The sequence below is a fragment of the Halichoeres trimaculatus genome, unplaced genomic scaffold (genome assembly GCF_033239565.1).
Source record: "Halichoeres trimaculatus isolate MK-OKI-2021-1 unplaced genomic scaffold, fHalTri1.1 fHalTri1_scaffold_23, whole genome shotgun sequence".
NCBI classification, from domain to species: domain Eukaryota; kingdom Metazoa; phylum Chordata; class Actinopteri; order Labriformes; family Labridae; genus Halichoeres; species Halichoeres trimaculatus.
In genome coordinates this window covers 19232222-19254499 of record NW_027437201.1, presented here as the reverse complement: position 1 = coordinate 19254499, position 22278 = coordinate 19232222, and the positions used below count along the sequence as shown (strand labels likewise).

Below are 22278 nucleotides of genomic sequence, written 5' to 3'. Positions count from 1 at the left end.
CTTTTTTTACAGTCTATGCATAAACCCAAACAACAACAATCGGCTACAAAGTTGCTCAAACCAACCTGTATGAAAACTATAACATAAACAAACCTTGTGCCTTCATCAACCAGATGCTTTTTGAACTAGAAAAAACTTTACAGTGTTACTTTTGCCATTTGCTGCTTTCTGGTTTATAGTCCTTCAAAATAAAAGCATCTCCTGTTAACACCTTCAAAACAAAAGCAGCAACAAAAAACAAATATCTGTGTCCTTTATAATGAGACCTTACCCAGGGTTAAATAGAGGACCTTTATACTGCACCCTGTCTGTCTTTCTCTTGCGTGGGTGTGTGCTCAAAGTCTGACAACATTTGGATCTATGTTTAGAGTTTATAAAGTTTTTATGAAGTCACCACTGGGCGTACTTTTCTGCGATTATATTTCCATTAACAACCTGTAAAAAACAACTACAACCCTCCATCTGGATTCTTTATTTAACCCTTTGATGTACAGGATGTATACGGCGCCACAACACGCTTTCTAATCCTCAGGAGAGCGCACACAGCAAACACACACTTATCTATCTGCTACACCAATTACATCTCCTTATTCTAAAGTACATATGATTATTTATACATTTGCTGTTTCCTGCGTTGCAACCACTCGTGCTGGAGGAAGGTGCTGCTGTGAGGGGGTCAATTTTCTCCGGCTGAATGAACGAGTGGTCGGACTTGGTATGCCATGGGTGACTGCGCTCTCCAGCAGACCTCTAAGTCACCAGACAGCAGCTATTAGTGCATCGCGCGAGCCCTGAAGGGACGTTTCCGCCCTCATCAGGCAGTAATGAGCAGAGGGAGTGGGAGGTATACAGGGTCATGTCTTTGCTCCTGGTCCTCTCACTATAAATAATATATACTCAAAGATCTGTGTAGGATCAAAGCTGTGCATACTCTGAGTCTGCCTGGCACGGCATGCATGCAGACTGTATATGAAGACCTGAGGTACTCTTTAGTCTGGGACATAAACCAGACAGAGACCCAGTTAACCAGTGTAGCCTGATGAAGCTAAACGGATGTACAAGCACATTTTAATCTGTTTAATATTAATAATAGATTCAAAGCTCAACAGTTTAAAAGTTTGTCGTTAAAGCATATACAGATTTTAATATTTCACCACTTGAGGACACGTTTGCTTCGTCAGAGGGTTTTTGTCGGAGAGGCTGTTTGCATTATATTTTAAAAAGAGGAGCTCTTAATGTAGAAGAAATTATTTCAGCCCTCATCAGACCTGATTCTACCAGTCAGTTATGAAATCTTTATGGCTGATGTCAGAGTTTACCTGATTCTTTATGTACTCTGTTGTTTACCACCGTTCTCTGCAGAGGAGCTTCTCTGTCAATCATTCTTTTAGCAGCACTACAAGAAGCATAAAAAACAGGAAGGTGAAAGGGGTCGTTTTAAAGGTTTAAAACATTTCATCATCTAACCAGTGGCACACTCAGACTGACATCATGTCTACACACACTCACACACACACGCTCATAAACCACTTCCTCAGCTGCAGACCATCAGAGCCCAGAGAGCAGCAGAAACTGATTACTATATTGCTCGTTTTGGCTTGGCTCACGCTGTTCACACTACGACAGCGACTCAAAGCCAATAGAGAGCATCAACAGAAGGGAGGAGGGTCAGCGGGTTCAGAGGAAAATACGAATGTGAAGACTTAATAAGATTGTGGACTGAAAATTAGAGAGCTTTTACAGCAGTTAATGGATAAAAACTGGGCTATTGACCAAGAGATTGCCTGATAGGAGGATCTGTAATGCTCTGATCTCTGAACTCTCAGGATGACTCACTGCTCTGAGTCACACTTTGGCTGAGATCTGTGAGGACCCTGTCTCCATGAGATCACAGCTGTGAGGGAGAAAGATGGAGGATGGAGGAAGGGTCAGAGGAAGAGGTCTCAGTGTGTGTTTGTATGTTCTCAAGGATTTATCGCAAAGACTTATTGATGAAGGTGAAGATAAGCTTTCTTTTCAGGAGTGCTGCTTGTTCAAGGTTAATCATAAAGATTTTAGAGCCCTTTATGCTGAGATGCTGATTTCCTTTTCCTACAGTGCTTGGCACCTGCCGACAGCGCCAAAACTTTGATAGATAGTATTCTGACCCTTGATATGGCACCAGATTGTCAGAGAACTTGTTTCAGTTGGAAAAAAATATAAAGAATTTACATTTTGCTCTGTTGAATCTTAAGAGGGAAGAAAAAATTAACTCTGCGCTGACTTACTGATGGCAAAGGCTAAAAAAGCTTTCTCTCTTTGAATGTGGTCAGACTGTTGAGCTGCAGAAGCAAGGCCTCTCACAACACGCTATCGCTGCTTAGGTTGGACACAGTTAGACAGTCAGTTTGGATTTCTTTAAAGATCCTGAGGGTTGGGGAACAAAAAAGTCTAGAGATAGACCCAAAAATATTTCACCAGCACTGAGCCGGATGATCTGATTGGCTGCCAGTCAAGACAGCCCAGTAACCATTAGATGACATCTGAGAGAGAAAAGCTTTAAAGTAATACTCTGGGATGGAACAAGTTGGGTCCTATCACAAGGTTATGGCAGAAATTACCCAGCAGTGTTTTTGTGCAGGGGCCCAAGGCGCACGCACCAAACACCCCCTCCCTGCTCCTCTGCTGGTTTCCTCTGCACTCAGACGGGGCCATATTTTACTTGACCAAAAACACAAATAAACGGACTCTCACTGAAAAATTCTGATATCGGTCTGCATTCACGCTTTATTTAGAGAATTTTCAGCGCGTTACTTTCACACAAAAACACCGCTAAATAAGGCTCTAGTTCTCATCGTGTCGTAAAACGGTGCTACCTCCGCTGCAGAGCCACAGCTGGCTACAAGGCGCTCGCCGCTTAGTGTATCAGTCCGCGCGCGGCGTGCCAGATATAAACAAACACAGGTAGTCTGCCAGGACCAAGAGACACAATGAGAACTAGAGCCTTATTTAGCGTTGTTTTTGTGTGAAAGTAACGCGCTGAAAATTCTCCAAATAAAGCGTGAATGCAGACTGATATCAGATTTTTTCGGTGGGAGTCCATTTATTTGTGTTTTTGGTCAAGTAAAATATGGCCCCGTCTGAATGCAGAGGAAACGGGCAGAGGAGCAGGGAGGGGGTGTTTGGTGCAAGCGCTCTGGGCTTCTGCTGCACAAAAACACTGCTGTAGGGGTAATTTCTGCCCTAAACCTTGTGATAGGACCCAACTTGTTCCATCCCGAAGTATCACTTTAAGATTCTGATCAGGAGTGTCCAAAGGTTTAACTTTAAAGAGTTATAAAACTTTATCAGGACTTTGTAATTCTTGACTCTACTTCCCAACATATTTTACAATCCCAGAAAAAAAATACACGAGAACGGCAGCTGTCAATTATCGTTACATAAAACCTTGTTTTCAACCCTGTATAACTAATAAAAATGAAACTTTCAGAAAAAAGAACTTGAACACAAGGCAGCCAAATGATATTTCCAAATCACCACAACAACCAGACGTGAGAAACATTTCTACGAGGTGTATTAATTTTTTAAAGTTTGACCACAGCCCATCTGAAATGACTGGGGAGATGGATTTTTTTGACCCACACTGCGGCCAGCCACCAGGGGGAGCAGTTTGACCTCACTTCGAGCTGAGCAAAATGACTTCCATTTTTTTTTAACAGTCTATGGTTACAACGAAGCCATAGACTCTGTAGGCTAACGTGACAACATGTTTACTAGTAACTGTATCGATCTAATGATAGAATTAGCTACCTGGTCTAAAAATAGAAAGTTAATGTGTGTGATCACATTTTTTGGAGGTTGCCGTGCTTCAGAAACGAAAACATTTTCTATTTTCTATTCCAAGTACGCTGTGTTTATTCGACTGCTTTCTCAGAAAACTACCAAGTTGTTATCACCAATTACTACAAAGAGGATCCAACAATACAGGAACTGCTGATTTTCTTGAACTGCGACTAAAATTGTGTCTTTAGTTCAGGGCCCGGCTCTCAGATTGCATTTGCTCCGTGGTGTTGATAAGCTCTAATGTATCTCTAATGTAACTCGGACCGCCTGTGGAGACGGAGCGTGAGATCAGATCTGGTTGAGATTTGGTGTGCTTCTGCAGTAATTAAAATCTGATATCGCAGCATGCTCGTTAATGAAAGCTGTTAATGGGGTGGGAGTTAATTTTTAATCAATCAGAGCCCGACTATGACCTCCATGTCTTTGTGATTAATGTCATTAAGAGATGTGCGTTAATTTAATACAAAAGGCACAAATAAGAAATGTTACACAGTTTAAGTGAAGATTGGATGAAATCTTCAGAGTTTGAGCTCGTCACTGCTAACATTTAGGATTGCTTCGACTATAATGAAGATATTTACATCGTTCTGCCATCATCCGTCTCCCTAATGGCCCCGCTGTGTTTGTTATTCACCCATCTCTTCCTCTCTCTGGAAACCAAGCAGGGGAGCGTGATTGATATTCAAGTGCGTTTTAAAAAATGACCATCAACACGCCCTCTCAATGACAGCATAATTTCCTCCATCCTCTCTGAGAGCTGACACTCGTATCAGTCTTAAATGACTCCTTTGGTGACAGCAGATGTGACTCAGTCGAACGGTCTTGAATTGACGTAAACGTTTTGTTTTCCTGTATTTTTATGTCCTGTGCTGATTCCAGCTATCAGTCCCGCTCTGAATGTGCTGCCACTTATCTCAGATGGCGCTCATTTTGCATACTCCAATTTCCGTCATCAGTCCCAGATTCCTTTTCCTTTAAGCGACAGTGACACACATGACTCTGCTCGAGTGCTGCTCCTCTGACATGGGAAATATATAAATTAATAAAAAAAATCAGAAACCACTCTAGGACCACATCAAACCCAGTCTGTCTGAACTGATTAATCAAAGATGGAGGGATGTGAAAAATGCAAAGTAGGAGCCTGATACACAAACTGCTTTAATCATGTATCCCTCAGAGGGGAGAGGATTCTTCACAAGCTGCTGATTAAGACTTAAAAAAAACGTTCTGTGTGTCCCTGAAGGAGAACACAGACACATACAGCATCAAATACTGTATCATCATTATGTCCTTGCGCACATCAGTAATCTCTGCTCCATCATAATTTAGAGGATGAGACTAAAAGGAAATAGACACCACTCTGCTTTTCAATATGTGCCACTAGAAACAAGGGTACAGCTTTATGATGCTGAGCTCTGCACAATGAATGGATGTGGATTGTTGTTTGTTTTAATGGTTTTATTTATTGTAACCGTGGAGCACTTCATGTTCAGATAAATGCTGCTAAAGGACAAATGAAGTAAATCGTTTCCTTTCACACCGTTTTGGGTTTTATCGTAGCGTACAGGATCAGATCTTATAATTTTTTTCTAAATATACTTTATTGTTGTTTAGTGATTTATATTTTATCATACTGTATTTTATCTTATGTTAAATCTTACTAAAATTAACAATACTGAATAACAAATGATGTAAAATGATACACTATTTCAGTGGTTTTCAAACTTTTTTTTCTGTTATGTACCGCCTATGAAATGATTTTTTCTGCCAAGTGTCCCCTAACGAGTGCAAAGCAGTTTTTGATTGGGAAAAAAAAAAAAGATGTAAAACACAGCACTGTAGTATTAGTATCTATTGGATATAACATTAGATACATTTTTGAATCTTGTATACCCCCTGGAGTGCCCTCACATACCCCCATTTGAGAACCATTGCACTATTTTACATTATGATTAGATATGTAAGATATATTATGATACATCGCAACATGAAACAATACCATACGCACCATATTACATTAAAATATTGCACAGCATTTTGATTTGATAAGGTGTTTATGATACCACAGGGTAACAGTAGGTTATGTTACACTACATGACATCATCACATGTTCCATCACAATATGTTACAATATTATACATTATGTGTTGATGCATAATGTGTCAATTTGATACGTTACCCTAAGATACGTTACATTTTGATATGTCATCCCGTGATAAGTACCATTACATCACAATATATTATATTACGATACAGTAAGTTAAATTTGATACAATACATGTTACAGAATTACACGCTTCAACACATTACATTATGACCATAGACTGTAAAAATAATTGGATGTCACCTTGCTCGGCTCAAAGTGAGGTCGCCATAAAAACTGCTCCCCCTGGTGGCTGGCTGCAATATAGGTCAAAAAATCAAACTATCCAGTCATTCCAGTTTGGGTGTGGTCAAACTTTGAAAAATTAGAATTAGAAATGTTTCCCACGTCCAATTGTTGTGGTGATTTGAAGATATCATTTAGCTGCCTTGTATTCTAGTCCTTTTTTTTCTAAAAAGTTTTGTTTTCAGTAGTTATAAGAGGTTAAAAAAGAGGCTTTACTTCAAGTTTAACAATGATTGACAGCTGCTGTTCTTGCGTATTTTTTGGGGGGATTGTAAAATATGTTGGGAGGTAGAGTCACAACTGCTTAAATTATAACACTTGACATAACGTCACACTAGTGCACTTATGTTACGGTACATTACATACAATAAGCTACATTTTGTAACGTTGAATTACATTATGTCATATTACACCACAATGTGTTCCATAATGATATGTTATATTATGGTACCTTATATCACAATACATTATGAAGCATTTTATTACATTACAATACAACACTATGGTATGTTTCAAAAGATTCTGTTACCGTGTTATATTATGATACATTATGTGAAAATTTGGTTTGGTTTGGTAGTGTACCAAAAAACAAGAAGCTAGCTTGGCCTTGTCTTAAGAAGAAAAGGAAATAGAAAATGTATTAATATTTTTCACAATTTGATGTAAATCAACATGTGAAAATGAATTATATTGCGCCCTGGTATGCAGTGTCTCTGAGTACCTTGTTTCTAAAAGATTTTTCATCTCTATTCCCAAAGTTTCTTTCAGAATGACGTTATTTCCAGAATAATAATGTTAATAAAGTAGATCCCAATAGGTTGTACTCGCTCCTCTGGGGGGGCGCTGGCTCAATCCAAGCCTGTAAATTGCTTTCTGTCCTTGTACATTAGAGCAACTCAATACTTGCCTCAGGCATGGCGATGGAGCCAAGTCTTGAAATTGGCTAAATTATATTAGCTGGTTAGTGAGCTCGATGCTCGTTGGTGCACTGATTACAATGCAGTCGCTGAATTTGTTGGACCAATTAATTTCTGATTGATTAGAGCTGTGCAGGGTGGAACAAGAGGAGAATTTGAATAGTCAGAGTTTTAATCAGAGAAATTAACGCAAAGAAATTACAAAGCCACACAGGAGGGCTGCCTTTACATTGTGTTCCTTACAGTGAGACAGCGTTTTATGCATGTATGAACCTTTGGCTCTGTGCCACAGTGCAGCACACGACAGCCAGAGAAGGTCGATTGTGTTTACATACTGTTGAGGTGCAAATTTATACAGTTCACACAAGGACGTGCACTGCTTGACACAGTATTATATAATGTATGCCCTGCAGGTGTGGCAGGTGGGATCAAGATGCAGGGGGCATCAGTAGAGGTTCATCAGGACATGAGAGTTCACCTGAACTCAGTTAACCTGTGAGTCATCCTCGTTGTCCTTCATCACCAACACGACGGAGGGCAAAGCGTGAGGTAATTGGCTCAGGCTGCTGCTGGTTTGCTATTGTCGTCACTAATTACATGTATTTAATCTTCATCTGAGGTATAAATCAGCTTCTGATTAGGTCGCTGGTATGGCCTGGAGAGCTTCAGAGAATGGTGTCAGAGACGCTGCGAGGGCACCAGACGGAGCCACAGGTTGTTGCTTTGAGCGCAGGAAAAGAATGATGCAATTATAAACCTGCAGAAGGGCTGCACGGCCAATCACAGAGCGGTTCAGGTGAAGTGATTATGAAGCTATAGAAATGTTCCAGGCTTCTTTGTTGGCTCAAAACCCAACAGCTAATTATTCACCAGAATAATAGCAAAACAGGAGATGTCACACATTTTTACAAAAAGCACTGTGAAGAGGTTGCACAAAATGTAGCATGACCAGAAAGAAACAGTCATAGAGACTATAAGTGGGCGGATTGATCCAAATATTGATAATATTGATACCAATGTTGGTAATGATATGGAATGATACTAGTGTAATAAGATCAATACTATAGTGTAATATTTTTCTCTTGCATGAACTGACTGTTGCAGTTTTACAAAAGTGGCGACCAGTCTGTCCCCTCAGCTTATTTAACTCCCCCCCCCCCCCCCCAAAAAAAAAAAAGTTTTTATTTCTTTCCAAGAGATAACTTTTCACTTTGTTGAATTAAGAAAACATAAAAGGGCGCATTAAAGGAAAAAATGTTCCTTAATTTTTAGAATGTTGCAATAGAAAATTTTCACAACATTTTTTGGATTTTTTTCTCTATTTTTGTTTATGAAAATAATTGTTTTATTATTAAAAAAAATGAGTGCAATAATGGAGGAACTTTAATTAATTAATTAATTAATTAATTAATTAATTTATTTATTTATTTATTTATTTATATATTTATTCATTTATTTTTGTATTGTAGTCTTCAACTCTTTTTGCACATTGCATGTTCTTAAGAAAATAATTTCATACGTAAAAATATTTTGGAAAAATTTGTTTTGTTACTGTTTTATCGTTTCTGAACATAAACATTTTTCATGACACAAAAGTATTTTTTAGTCACTTTTAAACATTGCCCAAATTCTGTCCTGGGTTTTAACAACATAATCAAAAGACAAAAAAAAAAAAAATTAAAATTAAAAACAAAAAAACACCCAAAAGTTAACAGCTTGATAATACATTAATCTTAATTATCAAAAAGTATCAGTATCTGCGATACTGGCCCTGTATGTACTTGTTATCGGATCTATTTCAAAATTCCCAGTATCGCCCACCTCTAATAAGGACCACACTGACCCCTAGTGTTTCAAAGAAGAACTGCAGAGTGAAACAAACACATAATCTTGCAAATATTTCGAGGATTGATTCAAAGAATAAATTTTAAAAATCAGGCAAACAGAAAAGAAGTCCGAGACAGATGAGGTAAGAGACACAAAGCTCAGCTACACAGCAGTCGACAAATTTATGAAGAAATAAACTGAAAAAAACAGATTCAAGCTTTTAAAATCAATGTGATGAACTGGAGACTGTTAGAAAATGAAACATCTTAAGATTTAAAGCATCCTGACATTTAAAGCCTTTCATGTGTACACTCTGAGCTTTGAAGGCAGCCTCTAGTGGTCGCTGAAAGTACTGCATGTTTCTTTCACGTCTGCCTCAGAGGTTATCTGTCAGCTCAAATTAAAGATCACAACTCTGGAGCTTAAATGTCAAGAAACGTGTGCGTTAATCCGTTCTGCTGACTGATTTTCTCCTGTTTGACTGAAGTTTCACTGCCAGACGTTTTCACAGAGACGTTTACACGCAGGGTGAAAAGCCGCCTGTCAGACCCACAAATACTTCAGCAGAACACAGCTGTCTGTAAGACTTACAGTACACGACCCCCCTCCCTCCAAACAACACTCTCTTTTAATCCGAGCACCGCTGCTACACGAGTCTTCACATATCACAGGAAACTCTTACATCACACGCTGTCATGGGGAGCGCATACGGAGGGGAGAGGCTCAGGGAGGAGGAGAACCAAAAGAACCAGAACGCACAGAGATGAAAGCATCCAGAGAAGGCTCGAGCAGCTTCAAAGAGAGACGGCAGTGATTTTAACACCAGGGTTGTGTGTTAGTGCTGCTTTTACAAGCTGCTCCAAAAGGAGGGGGATACCGAGGCTCATGTTAGGGATGGATGGACTTAATATGGTCCTAAAGTTTGATTTCAGATCAGGATTCATCAGATGTTTCTTTTATTCTACAGATTTAAATAGAGGCCGTGTGTTAGCCAAAGAAAAAGGCAAATAAAAACTCCTCCATGCATTATTTTCCACTGACATGCTGTTAGCAGTTTATATTTGTGTAAAATGCAGCCCAAGTGACAGCCAGAGCACTTTTTACCCATTTCAATCCCATCCTATTTGCAACCACTTCAGCTCAAATCATCTCCTGTAGCCTCAGTCATTTATTTCTTCCACAGAGTTGACAGTAAAGAGATGCTGTGTGGAGAAAACAACACATTTACCTCAGATGACTGACCCTTTGATGTGGTTACAGACACTTTCCCACACCTCAGCCGTAACCCTGTGAAGGAGGCTTTAATGTATGGTATGTGGAGGGTTTTAATGGTTCAGTGCCTCGGCCAAGAAATCTGTCTCCTTGTTCACATCAGCGTGATTTTATGGTTCACATCAGTATGGATGTTGAAATTATTATATTTTATAAGCTTTTACACTGTATTCTGAATGTTTCTGCAGAAAGAAATTTTACTGTGCAATCTTCTCATCTGCATTCATTTCTGTCACCACCCAAGTCAAAGTGTATCTGACTCCATTTGGACTGTGCATTGGTTACTTGTCTAAAGCCAAAGCTCTGTATTTTCTGCTGAACCCCAACTACAAGTGGTCCAGTTTGGATCTGTAAAGCCTGATCCTGTTTGTGTTTCCACAGCCGACCTCACCCTTCTTGGTTCAGCAGCATGTAAGCCAGAAGCTGTTAGCAGCACCAGCTACGTGAAGGTGTGATGCCATAGCAGTGCAAAAAACGAAAAAATCCATCAAAGATGAAAAACGCAGGACTGTTTTAACAACTGGAGATTTAGACATGGCAGGGATATATATATATTTTTTTTTAACACTGTCACACATTAAGTGACGATTCTTTCCACCAGTCAGCAGACTTCTGTGTTACTTGCTCCACCTTCTGGGGTTGGATAGGTACGACCAGGACCCCAACAGAAGGGTACCAAAAAGTGGGACGGTACAAATCAGTGATTTGGGGACCTGTCCCAGTTTTAGTCAAAGGAAATATCACTAAATGTGCAGTACAGAGAGGAACCAAACTGAACCGCTTGGTGGAAAACATAGACTGTATGGTTAATGGACGTAGTTTCCTCAATGTCACCTGTCTGTTTCTGAAACTAGCTTTTGAAGTGAATCGGCCATCGCTGCCATGCTGGAAGTGGCAAGGGCTTCACGTACAGCCATAGGGCGCCCATCAGTCATGTGACCTGAGCTGCCTTTGATTGGGCGAGCTTGCAATCCTAATATCCTTTAAACTGCCAGGTTAGGAGAAGATTCACCCCCAGTACAGTGTGTGCTGATAGTAAAATTGGCATTTCAGACAGGAGATGTTTTTGAACCAGGCTCTAGATACGTTGATTTCTGCTCTGAAAACAACTTATTTTTGGCTTGGTGTGTATGTGACTTCTGGTACTTTTGGAGCCAGCCTTAGGTGGTCACTGGAGAAACAGCAGATTGTAGCACATCCGTATTGTCTCATATTCTTAGACCAGAGTTTGCTGCTTGGGATGAACCCATAATAACTCAGCTTGTTGGTTTGTGAGCTGCTGTTTTGAAGCCCTCCTCTTCCATCTGAGCTCCTTCATGTTTGGACAAAGGATAAAGAACTCTTTATTCTGAGTCATTAATTGGATAAGTGGTTGGACTCATTTTGCTGTGGAAATTAATTGGATTTTTCTTTTTTTTTATTGATTGACTGAAAAACCTCGAGGAGGTAATTCAGTCCCTGCACAGTGTGTGCCAAAAGTAAAACTAAAACTGAAAATGTATTTTTTTGGCACGGTGTGTGGGACTTCTTTGACTTCCCAAGCCAGACCCAAGCGGACACTGGAGAAACAGCAGATTTTAGCTCTTCCCCATTGTCTCATATTTTGATACAGGAAGTTGACGCTTGGTGGAAACTGTGCTTTACAGCTGAAATGTTTAAATAAATGTGAAAATGTTTGAGTTCAAAAAACGCATTACAGAATGAAAGATAAAATGGAGAGGGGAAGGATAAAAAAAACTTGTTAAGAATGCAGATAGATAGATAGATAGATAGATAGATAGATAGATAGATAGATAGATAGATAGATAGATAGATAGATAGATAGATAGATAGATAGATAGATAGATAGATAGAAAATAGTTGGGGCTAAAAATGTTGTTTAAGGTGAAAAAATTGTAGAGAAAATTCCTGGATCCCTGATTCCTGACGTTTTTTGCCAATATCGTCCCCTAATGGAGAACATTTTAGAAAAACTCAGAGGAGGAGTTTGCTAATGTTTATGTAGCTGGTAACACTGCAGAAACTGACCCCTTATCTGGTATCAGAGGACAAGTGAAGGACAGGTGCGATTTGATTTCTCCGGTCTGAAATAATGGGACAAGGATGTTTGCACACACACTGTGACAAGAAATCAAAAGAAAGAGTTAACATTTCATACTCCGCTGGCCTTTGGCTGTTTGCACAAAATCAAATGAGGATCTCTGCGGAAAGAGTCTGGACGCTCCTGGGCTGAGCTGTAGAAACAGATCCATTGCCAGTCCATGCATATACATCTAACAGAATCTGATTCTCCACTGACTCCCTTTTTTACAGTATAATGTGCTCCTGATTTGTATTAGTGCTGCATTTCCTCAGATTACAGTGCAATAAATCAGGTATTTCTTTCATTAACTCTGGACAACACTTTGATATCCCAGCTCCAAAGGTCAGACAGCACAGGTACATTAAACTGATATTTTCTTTAAGCCTGCTTCCTGAGTAAATTCAGACAGAGGCTTTGAGAATGACTTACCTTCACATTCACACAGAAATACCTTCCCTATCCTCCCCGTCAGAGGTTCAGACTGTTAACCACCGCTGACCTTTCCCTTCATTTTCTGCAGCGCAGTGTGGGGAGATCGCAGACATTCACTTAACTCTGTAGGTACCCCGCGTGATTATACATGACAATTAAACTTGAACTTGATTAACCCTCAAATCACAGCTGCCACTCATGGTGTAAATGTTCCAGTCTGCCGCTGTGTAAACGCACACAGCGGGGGAGAACATGACAGGAAAATCAGACCCCCACTTATCGTTACAGACAACAGGAATACACAAAGCTGCTCAGCTTCATTGTTTAAAACATGTCACTGACACATCATCCTGCTGTTTCTCATTTCATTGTTAAACCGCACGTCTTCTGGATCAATCCAACCTCTCACTCCAGAATCCACCTGCAGGATCTGAGCCTTCAGAGACACTTCCTGACATCTCTACCTGCTCTGCAGTGTGTCAAACTATACAGTTAAATAATTTATACACTTCCTGAAATAACACCTGCAGATCTTCACAATTCAGATGGAAAAACAGCAGATTTCAATCCTCAACTACAAGAAAACCTTGGCCTCAAAATCTCAGTGTGATGTGCCAGCAAGCATCATTCATCATGTAGTTGCAATTTTGTTTCTGTAAGACAGAAAGAGCAGAAGAAAGCTAAACGGGAGAGTGATAGAGCACTGGCTAAATGCTAAAAACTACCAAGTTTTCTACCTAAACCACCAAAGCTGGCATGATCTGTTGTTTTCACGATTCGATTCTATCACAAATTTTGAAGTGCTGATTCGATTTAAATTGCCATTCTTTGATATTTATGGCCGTTACGATTTTTAGTTTGCTTTTTTAACACCAGACCATGTTAAAAAAGTTAAATGATGATGACGTCCACAGACTATATTAGGAGCCAAATTTTCCCATACGATGCACATCATGTGAGTCAGAGAGAAACATTTTGCCCTCTGCTGGAGAAAAGTGGTAACTTTTTTTCAATCCAGTTTATAAAGAATGACTGAAATGAATGATTTGAATTTCAAAAAGAAAAAAGTTTTTTATACAAAGAATCCCAATTTTGATATTGTCAAACAAAAATATATATATCATATTGAGATTTTTTTTCTCCCACCCTTAATGAATATCTCACCTTGTGGTGTTGTATCTGTTAAAAAGTTGTCTTGAACAAAAAAAAAGTAGAGTTAAAGAGAATATCTGATTTCCATTTATGTCCAAAACAAACACACGCCTTGTTAAGAGTCGTATCTTCACGACAGTGTGCATGAGACTTTAGGTGTAAAGGTGTCACTGCAGCCCACTTTACACCGATAGTCTTCACAGTCTCTTAAAAACTTGAATTTGTTTGTTGAGTCTTGTGATTGTTGGGTGTTTGAAATTCAGGAACAGATGTTTGAGATTAAAAATAAACATTATGGTTGTTAAAACTTGTGAATCTGTCTATTGATTAATCCAGTTGTCTACTAAAATCCACTAAATTGGAAAGACGTTTCTTGAGTCAAATATTGATATGTGATTAGGATGTGATTAATTGGGATTAATTAATTACCAAGCCTCTAAATAGGATCATCTTAAAAGTATTTCTTTAACGACGTTAAACTGCAGTTTACCTCCTTGGGCAGTTTGTTCTGTTTTATCAACGGCCTCTTTCAGCTCAGAATGAATAAAAAAAAGATTCAAATCAGAGATTCAATGATGAAACTTTTCTCATGTGTAGTTTTCATTTAGCGATATAAATGCCTTCAGTAATTTTCGGAGACCGATGAAGAAAAAGAGGTCTGTCATACTTGGCAAGGACAGATCTTCTTAAGCATGAGATATTATATTTCAACTGATCGTAGTGAGTGTAATATTACTTCTGATTAAAGATATGAAAGCTTTGGCAGCTCGATGATCATATTTTAAGTCTTGCTACATGAGCAGAGTCATTTCTTTACTCCCAGGAACAAGTGAGACATCTTTTAGATTGATGACTTTTTGGAAACGCAGCCTTTAAATGCTGAGCAGATATTTTTTAATGTGAGAGCTCTCCTCAGGGGAAATCACTACACATTTTATCTTTGAGGCAAATGTTACTGCAAGTCATCTTTCTCAGGTTTAATTAGATTTCTCCGTGCAGTTTCACATGCATGTTAATATCAAAGTCCAGGATCAGTTTGTCTCGTAGGGCTTTAGGAGCAGCAGCTTTTCAATGCAAACATGCAGCTGATTTCATTTAGTCCACCTAAATGAGGGCTCTATTATTTTATCAACCAAGCTTTTCATTCATAACTCAGAGTAAATGAATTAAAATCAATGAGCGACCGTCAGCAGACCAGGTCCAGGTCAATGCTAATGATCCGTGGTCCCTTAAGACTCAGTTAACATGCTCTATTTGCTTCAGCCTATTGAGTGAAGAGTGCCTGAGCTTAGCTTCATCGCTCCTCGCTCCTCACACGTGTTCGATACCTTAATGAGGTCTGAGGCTTCCCATTCATTATCACATTTAAGGCTGAAATTGAAAGAAGGAGCACCAGGACATCGATGGAGGACGTCGATATTTTGACTCCATCACATCTGAAGTTAAAGTCTCTGACCAGTGAGCGCTTCTTATTGGTAAACAGGCTTCTTAGAGGTTTTATTGGGTGTTAAACTGGGAGGTGCTCTGGGGCCAGTTTACACTGCTTACCAGGAAATCAATACCACTTGCTCCAGCTTGACTTGTTTGGCCAAACAGAAGATCAGCGCCGACGTGGAAACAACTAATCCATTGTAGAGGCTGTACTGTCTTCATGTTTGTTAGTCTGAAATATCTGCAACACTAGTAAACAAAGAGTCAGGGAATTTTGTCTAAACATTCAAATGTTTCAGATTTAGACTTTTTAAGACTCAGAGGTGCTGCAGTTGTTTCTGGAGAGCAGTCTACTTTTGAAATGCTGACTAAAAATGCCAGCAAAGAAATCTAATCGGATGATGTGTCCGGGATCAGGTCAACTCTCCGTCACTGATCCGTGATGTTTATCAGGATGCTGGATGCTCTCATGGGGTTGCAAGTTATTGTTTTGCAAGTCTCAAGGAAGTTTCAAGACTTAAATCCCAAGTCAAGAGCACTTGACAGTTACATGTACCGTTGCATATAATGGGGGCTAAGCTAAAGCTAGCCAGTGCATTATATCACAATGGGTATCCTTAGTTATACTTGCGTTTTGTTGCAAGTTTTGTTGTGTTTCAGCCTCTCGTTTACATGGCAACAGCATTTTAGCCAACCTAAATCACAAACTTTTGGAAACAGCCTCCAGAGTGGGATTTTCTGAAACGCTGCTGAAACCGTTGCCGTGTAAAAGGTGAGCCAGTGTTTTCAGTGGAAACGCTGACGTCACACTCCGCTTCTCACGTGCGCTAGCATACAACAGGACAACAGTACTGTTGTTACGATCGTCGCGCACTACAATCTCTGCTCAATCTGCTGGATCTGTGACTGTCTTTCAACAAAATTAGCATCTGTTGCTCCACTTCTGCTCTTAGTATTCCCCAATACACCAGATGACCAGCTCAACTCTACTTCAGTGGAGATCTACAAAAAGCAGCTTCTGTAAAAGACAGTTATAACGTTACAGCGTTTTGCTGATACTTTGAATTGGGACGCATTCTATTCAGCACACTCTCTCAAAAATAAGTATTTTCAAGTCATTAGACTAAAATCTGAGTCAAGTCCCGAGTCACTGATGTCAAAGTCCAAGTCGAGTTACAAGTCTTAGATGATAGTCAAGTAGAGTCCGAAGTTATCAAAATTGGGACCCGAGTCTGACTCAAGTCTAAGTCACATCACAAAAGTCCAAAGGCTGTGTTATGCTTTCCGTGCAGGAATTAGATGGATGAGTGAACCTGCAGGTGGCGCTGTATCACAAACGTACATCTACCAGAGTACTAAAAGAGAGTCAAAGAAGTTTGCTTTTGTTTACAACACATTTACATATCTGTCACTGAGATTTTTTCAGGTTCTTTTAAACGATTCCTCTTCTCTACCAAGAGTGGCCGCAGTTTGAAGAGTCATTCACATGCCTGTATTTCTGCACTTCAAGATCTCATCAAGATCTAGGAGATCCTGTATTTCCACCATCTTGTCTGTGCATCTCTGTCCGACAGATTGCAAAATTTTGAGTGTGCATGGAAATTTTCTGCATGAAAAGTATCGCGTGAGGTGCGAAAAGGACAACATTCATCTGCACAAAGCTGCGCGGACTCATCAGGCATAAATCAGCCATGACTCGAGTCCACACCTCTGGGTTGCTGAGGTATCTTGGACCCTAAAAGCTCCCCTCAGGTGCAAAACTTGGAAGTAAAAGGACAAAACTTTGAACCTCACTTTTAGGGTACCTGTAGCAAACCGCTGTAGAGCTTCATCGTCTGGTAAAGATGGAGGATATTGCATCTTTTCCCCCTAACTTACTCTGAAAAAACAGGCTCAAAGAGCGACGACTGGAAGTCCTCGTGCTCTGTTAAAGAGTGGGAGGATTAAAGCAGAGCAAGGAGATGAGAGGACGAGGAGGGACGATGTGAACGGCTCGTGCAGGGGGGCAGATTACTGGTGTGTTTGGTGCTCACACAGATTTTCATTAGGCCGATATCAAAGGACGGGCACAGACACAAGGACAGACGAGGAAAGGCGATCGACGTGAAGGAGGCGCCCACGATGCGTGTGCTCATTTTTATATTCATACACAGCTCAGCACCTCTGCCTCTTTAACTTTAAAGGGGAACTGGGCGACTAACTCTGTGCTGATATTTTATACAGCACTTGACTAAACCTCGGGATGAATTCAGAAGTGTCTTAAAAAATGCAAACCCCATCAAAGAGGTGCAGTCTGAATCCATATGAAGATGCAGCCGGCTCCCACTCTGCACTCGTCCTTTCTTCTCCGGCCTTGATGTAAACCCTCTGGGTGTACATTATTAAAATCCCCTCCCATTCTTCAGGAGAAGAAACGCTTTGCTTCTACATTTTCCTCCAAAACATATTTTTCTCAGACAGGATGTATGTTTTTCTTTAACTTTATGCTCTGTTTACTGTTCTCATTACTCGCCTTAATAACTTATGTAATATGTTATCCAGGAGCCATTTGTTTGAGTGTATCTCTGCGGTGAATCTTTAGATGTTTTCATTCTGTAGCAAAAATTAATTTCCTGTGTTAGATTATCCGCCCTAAACTAAACACACAGTTCAGCCTGGAAATGCAGCAGAAGAGGCTTTTATTTACGTCATATAAGAAGGCGATCTGTCCAAAGATATTCCATAGATTACTTTGGCTGGATAGAGCTTCAATAATAATATCAACGTACACAGGCTGTTAGTGCGTTGGCTGGAGACTGTCTGTGAACACAAACAGCTCAGAAACAAAAAGAAAAGCAATAAACAGAGGGAGGGGAGTTTACTCTGGAGCCGCTTCGACGGCAGGGAATGGAGACATGACTTTAAGGGCACGAGACATCAAAATCAGACTCATATCTTCAGATCCTGGATCGTATTTTGGACACATTGATTATTCATGTTTCCTCGTTATTGTAAACAACAGACCCTGTGTGTCTTTATAATCTGCATGCAGACAATATCTTCATTGTCAGCTCTAGATAACAGAGGTATCAAACTCTGTGGGGCGCCGATTGTAAGGTAGCACACACTACAAATAACATTTCTCCACATTTAGCTCTAAAACATCACTTAGGATGCAGATTAAGATGAAGATTTGCAAAACAAATCATATATTATATAAAAATATTGAATGTTTTATCAAAAGGGTCACTGTTATATCTAAATTTTACACGTTATAAATAGATGTTCTGATTCTAATTATTTAGCTACATTTCAAAACATTTAGTTTTCAATCTAAATATTTAGTTGAATGTTTCTCTAAGATTTCAAAATATTTAGCTTTGATAATGTTTTTTTTAATGATTTCTAAATATTTGTTTAAGAATTCCAAATCTTGAGCAAAGATTTCTAAATATTTAGCTAAGATTTCTTTTTTTTATGGTTCTGATGACAAAACTAAAAAAGATCAACAGAAACTGTCAAAAAGAGTACAAAGTCAAGAAAAAAAAAACGTTTATATACATATACACTGAACCCAAATATATAGCACATTTTAAGATATAGTCTCATAAAAAAAGGAAGAAAACAAATTAAGTACAGATACAATTAAAAGAGTAAGTGTACTTACTGCATGTTTGATCATCACATCACATTAACAAAAACTATGACCGTCAGTGTAGAAGGGCAGCAAGACAAAACTTTTTTTTTTTTACAGGGTTACACGGCTGAAATAAGTTAGAAATGGAGACAAAGTTGAGTAAAAACATCCAGGTTTTTCACAAGAACTGAATTTAATTTTTTTTTAGATCAAGGCAGCTTAGTATAGCTAGCTATTTAGCTTTCTAAATATTTCACCAAGACTTTATTGTCTATTAGACTTCAAAATATTTAGCTAAGGTTTCTTTTTTCAATAATTATATATATATATATACATATATATTGCATTTTTAAGATAAAGTCTTATAAAAAGGAAGAAAAACAAATACATTATTTACAGAGAAAAAAAAAAAAAAGTTAAAAGGAAGTTTGATCATCACATCTTATTTGAAAAATAAAAAATACTATGACCGTCCATTGTAGAGCAGGGCAGCAAGACCCCAAAAAAACCTCACAGGGTTACATGGCTGAAAAAAAATTAGAAATAGAGACCAAGTTCTGTGAAAAAACTTGTTTTTCCACGAGGACTGAATTTAAGTTTTTTTTTTTTTTTGGTTCAAAGCAGCTAAGTACAGCTAAGATTTTTAAATATTTAGTCTATCTTTTTTTTAGTGATTTTTAAATACTTATTTTCAAATTTCTTAATCTTGAGCGAAGAGATCTCAATATTTAGTTAAGATTTCTAAATAACTAAGACATGCTACTTCTCTTAGATTTCTTAATATTCTATACCTTTATATTTTACAATGATTTCTGAATATTTAAAAAAAAAAAAAGAATCTAAATCTTGAATACGAATGTCCTGAAATTTGCTAAGAATTTGCAAATCTTAAGGAAATATTTAATCTTAGCTGAATATCCAGAAATCTTAACTTAGTAATTAGAATGTAAACAAAATGTTTAGAAACATAGCCAAATATTTGGACTCAGGACATTTATATATAATATGGAACATTAAGATAAAACATTCAACATTTATATGTAATATCTGACAGATATATTTCACAAATGTGTTTATAAATCTGCATAAAAAGTGATGTTTAAGGACTACATGTAGAGAAATGTTATTTAAAGTGTGTGCTATGTTACAATCAGCGCCCCATATGCACAGCACCCTGCACTTTGCAGGTCACATCAAGTTATTGTCAATTCTCTCCTGTTTAAACGTATCAACAGCCACAAACTCCATTAACAGCAGTATGGATAGAGCAGGTCTCTTCCTGAGTCTGCGTGCTCTTTTTCCAGGAGGTCTGTGTCCCGTCACCTCTCAGTGAGCCGTGTGTCTTCATTTTCAGTGAGATGGGAATGAGAAAGCAGCGGGAAGCTGATGTGGGAGGTTGTTCAAGTCTGCGTCTCTGTGTGTTGTGTTTACGACCTGCTGTTTGACTGCTGGTGTGACTGTCTGAAGCTTACAGCTCACACCTTCAGATTAAATAAGTCAAACTCACTTCTTCTTCTTCTGACATGTTACAGAAGAAGGTGAAAACAGGAAAGAAAGAAAAACACCATGCTGAATTTTAAGTTGTGCTGGAACATTTTAGACGAGGACTCGGGGTTGATTAAATGAAGCTCTCAGTGGGACAAATCTACACCTTTACAGAGAAATGCTTCAAGCTCCAATAAAAAGCAGCATTTCTAACAGCAAAAAGAAAAGCAGCCACAGGTTGCTAACAGATGAAACAAGGCTAATTGGCTGCTAGCAGGTGGGGTTCAGCGGCCTTGCTGGATTCTTCAGTGGGGAAGTCTGACTGTGAAGTCAAAGCCATTATTCTATCTGAGGAGTTACAGTTGAATTCGGTGGCACAGGTGCTGCTGAGTTTTGTGCAGCCCTTTGAGCTGTGTACCAAGAATTCAGCGGGGAGCAGAACAAAGGCGGCAGAAAGTCACATGAAATATAGAGAAGCCGAAGTAACAAGCCCACAGAATTCATCACAGCTACTGTATATTCATTAATAAGAGAGGAAGAAGATGAGGTGGAGGCTGCAGAGAGCAGAGAGACAGCTCAGAGAATCAGACCTTTCACTGAATGATAACAACACGGTGGATGATTGATGATGATGGCGTGTGATTGATGCAATCTGACTGAACCATCATGACTCTGATGCAACAGGCTGTAATCTGTATCTGTGAGCTGCATGCAGAGCAGCTGATGGGGTTTCTGCATACCTTTACCTGGTGGTTCAACAACTAATGCTCACGAAACAACGCAAGAGAATTATGGAAATCAGCTGCACTTTAAGGAAAAGGAACAAAGGCTAGGTTTCTTCCTATGGAAGAAACTGAATTTGGAAACTTGACAAGACAAAAGACAGATAAACAGAGAACTTACCTTGTAGTGGGTTTTCCATCTTCTTGGATTTGTTCACAGTTTGGTTCCTTCTTCTTCTGCTGCAATGAGGTCAGGTAACGAGTTGATGACCTGGAAGAAAAAAAGAAGTAACATAGATTTAACTTAAGTTTTCCAAAGTTAACATCCAGATTTAAAGTGGATTCAGACAGTAACACAAATAATTCACAGGTCAGGAGATGCTTGCTAATCCTCATAAGGAATGAAGAACACTGAAATTATTCGAGCAACAGTATTAGTGAAGGCAATAAGTTAACGATGTGACAAAAGATGGGTCACACAACTTTATAGAAGGTGAAAGAAATGGATGGAGTTAGGCCTCACCTTAAAGTGGTCCTGTGAGGCCACATAAGATCCATAAAAATCTCAAAAGCACGTCAAACCATTACAATAAGGGATTTATGGGTAAAACATCAAGATTTGGAGTGTACAAATAAAACAACACAACAAAAACCCAGGAGAGGCAGCGAGGAGCAGTCCCCAAACTAAAAGTGCCTCTTTGGTGCAAGTAGCTTTGAGCGCTTAAAGGCTGGACACAGGTGAGCTTGATTAGCAATTAGTGGCCTCACCTGGAGGCAAGCAGAGGAGAGACTGAGGCCATGGCTGTTTTCCAAACCACCTACTACATATTTCATGTGAATATAGTATGTAGTCTGACTGTTCTGTTGGGTCTGTTTTGTAATGTACTACTCTGGTTTCCAGTTTTGGAAGGCGGAGCTACAGATGTTGTTGGGTTTTTTTGCCTTTAATATCAACATACAAAACTATCAATTGGCAGATCTTGGCATTTAGTTATTTTGTCAATCATATCAGAGCAGAATCATCATTCTTAATTTCTAGTCTTACACCAAAAGTTATATTGTTTACTGAAAATAAATCCAAAAGAGATTTTTATTTTCTACAGCTCATGTAAAAACCGCTTCTATATAAT

The 22278-nt window shown here is 39.0% G+C and overlaps 1 long non-coding RNA gene across 1 annotated transcript; it reads right to left on the bottom strand.

The window, feature by feature from the left end:
* Positions 1-1325: 1325 nt before the first annotated feature.
* Positions 1326-21821, bottom strand: LOC141785558 (uncharacterized). The gene is made up of 3 exons (XR_012597536.1): positions 21672-21821; positions 21330-21419; positions 1326-1396 (listed from the first exon to the last, which is right to left on the bottom strand). It is a non-coding gene; the product is annotated as an uncharacterized LOC141785558 (long non-coding RNA).
* Between the last annotated feature and the right edge of the window lie 457 nt (positions 21822-22278).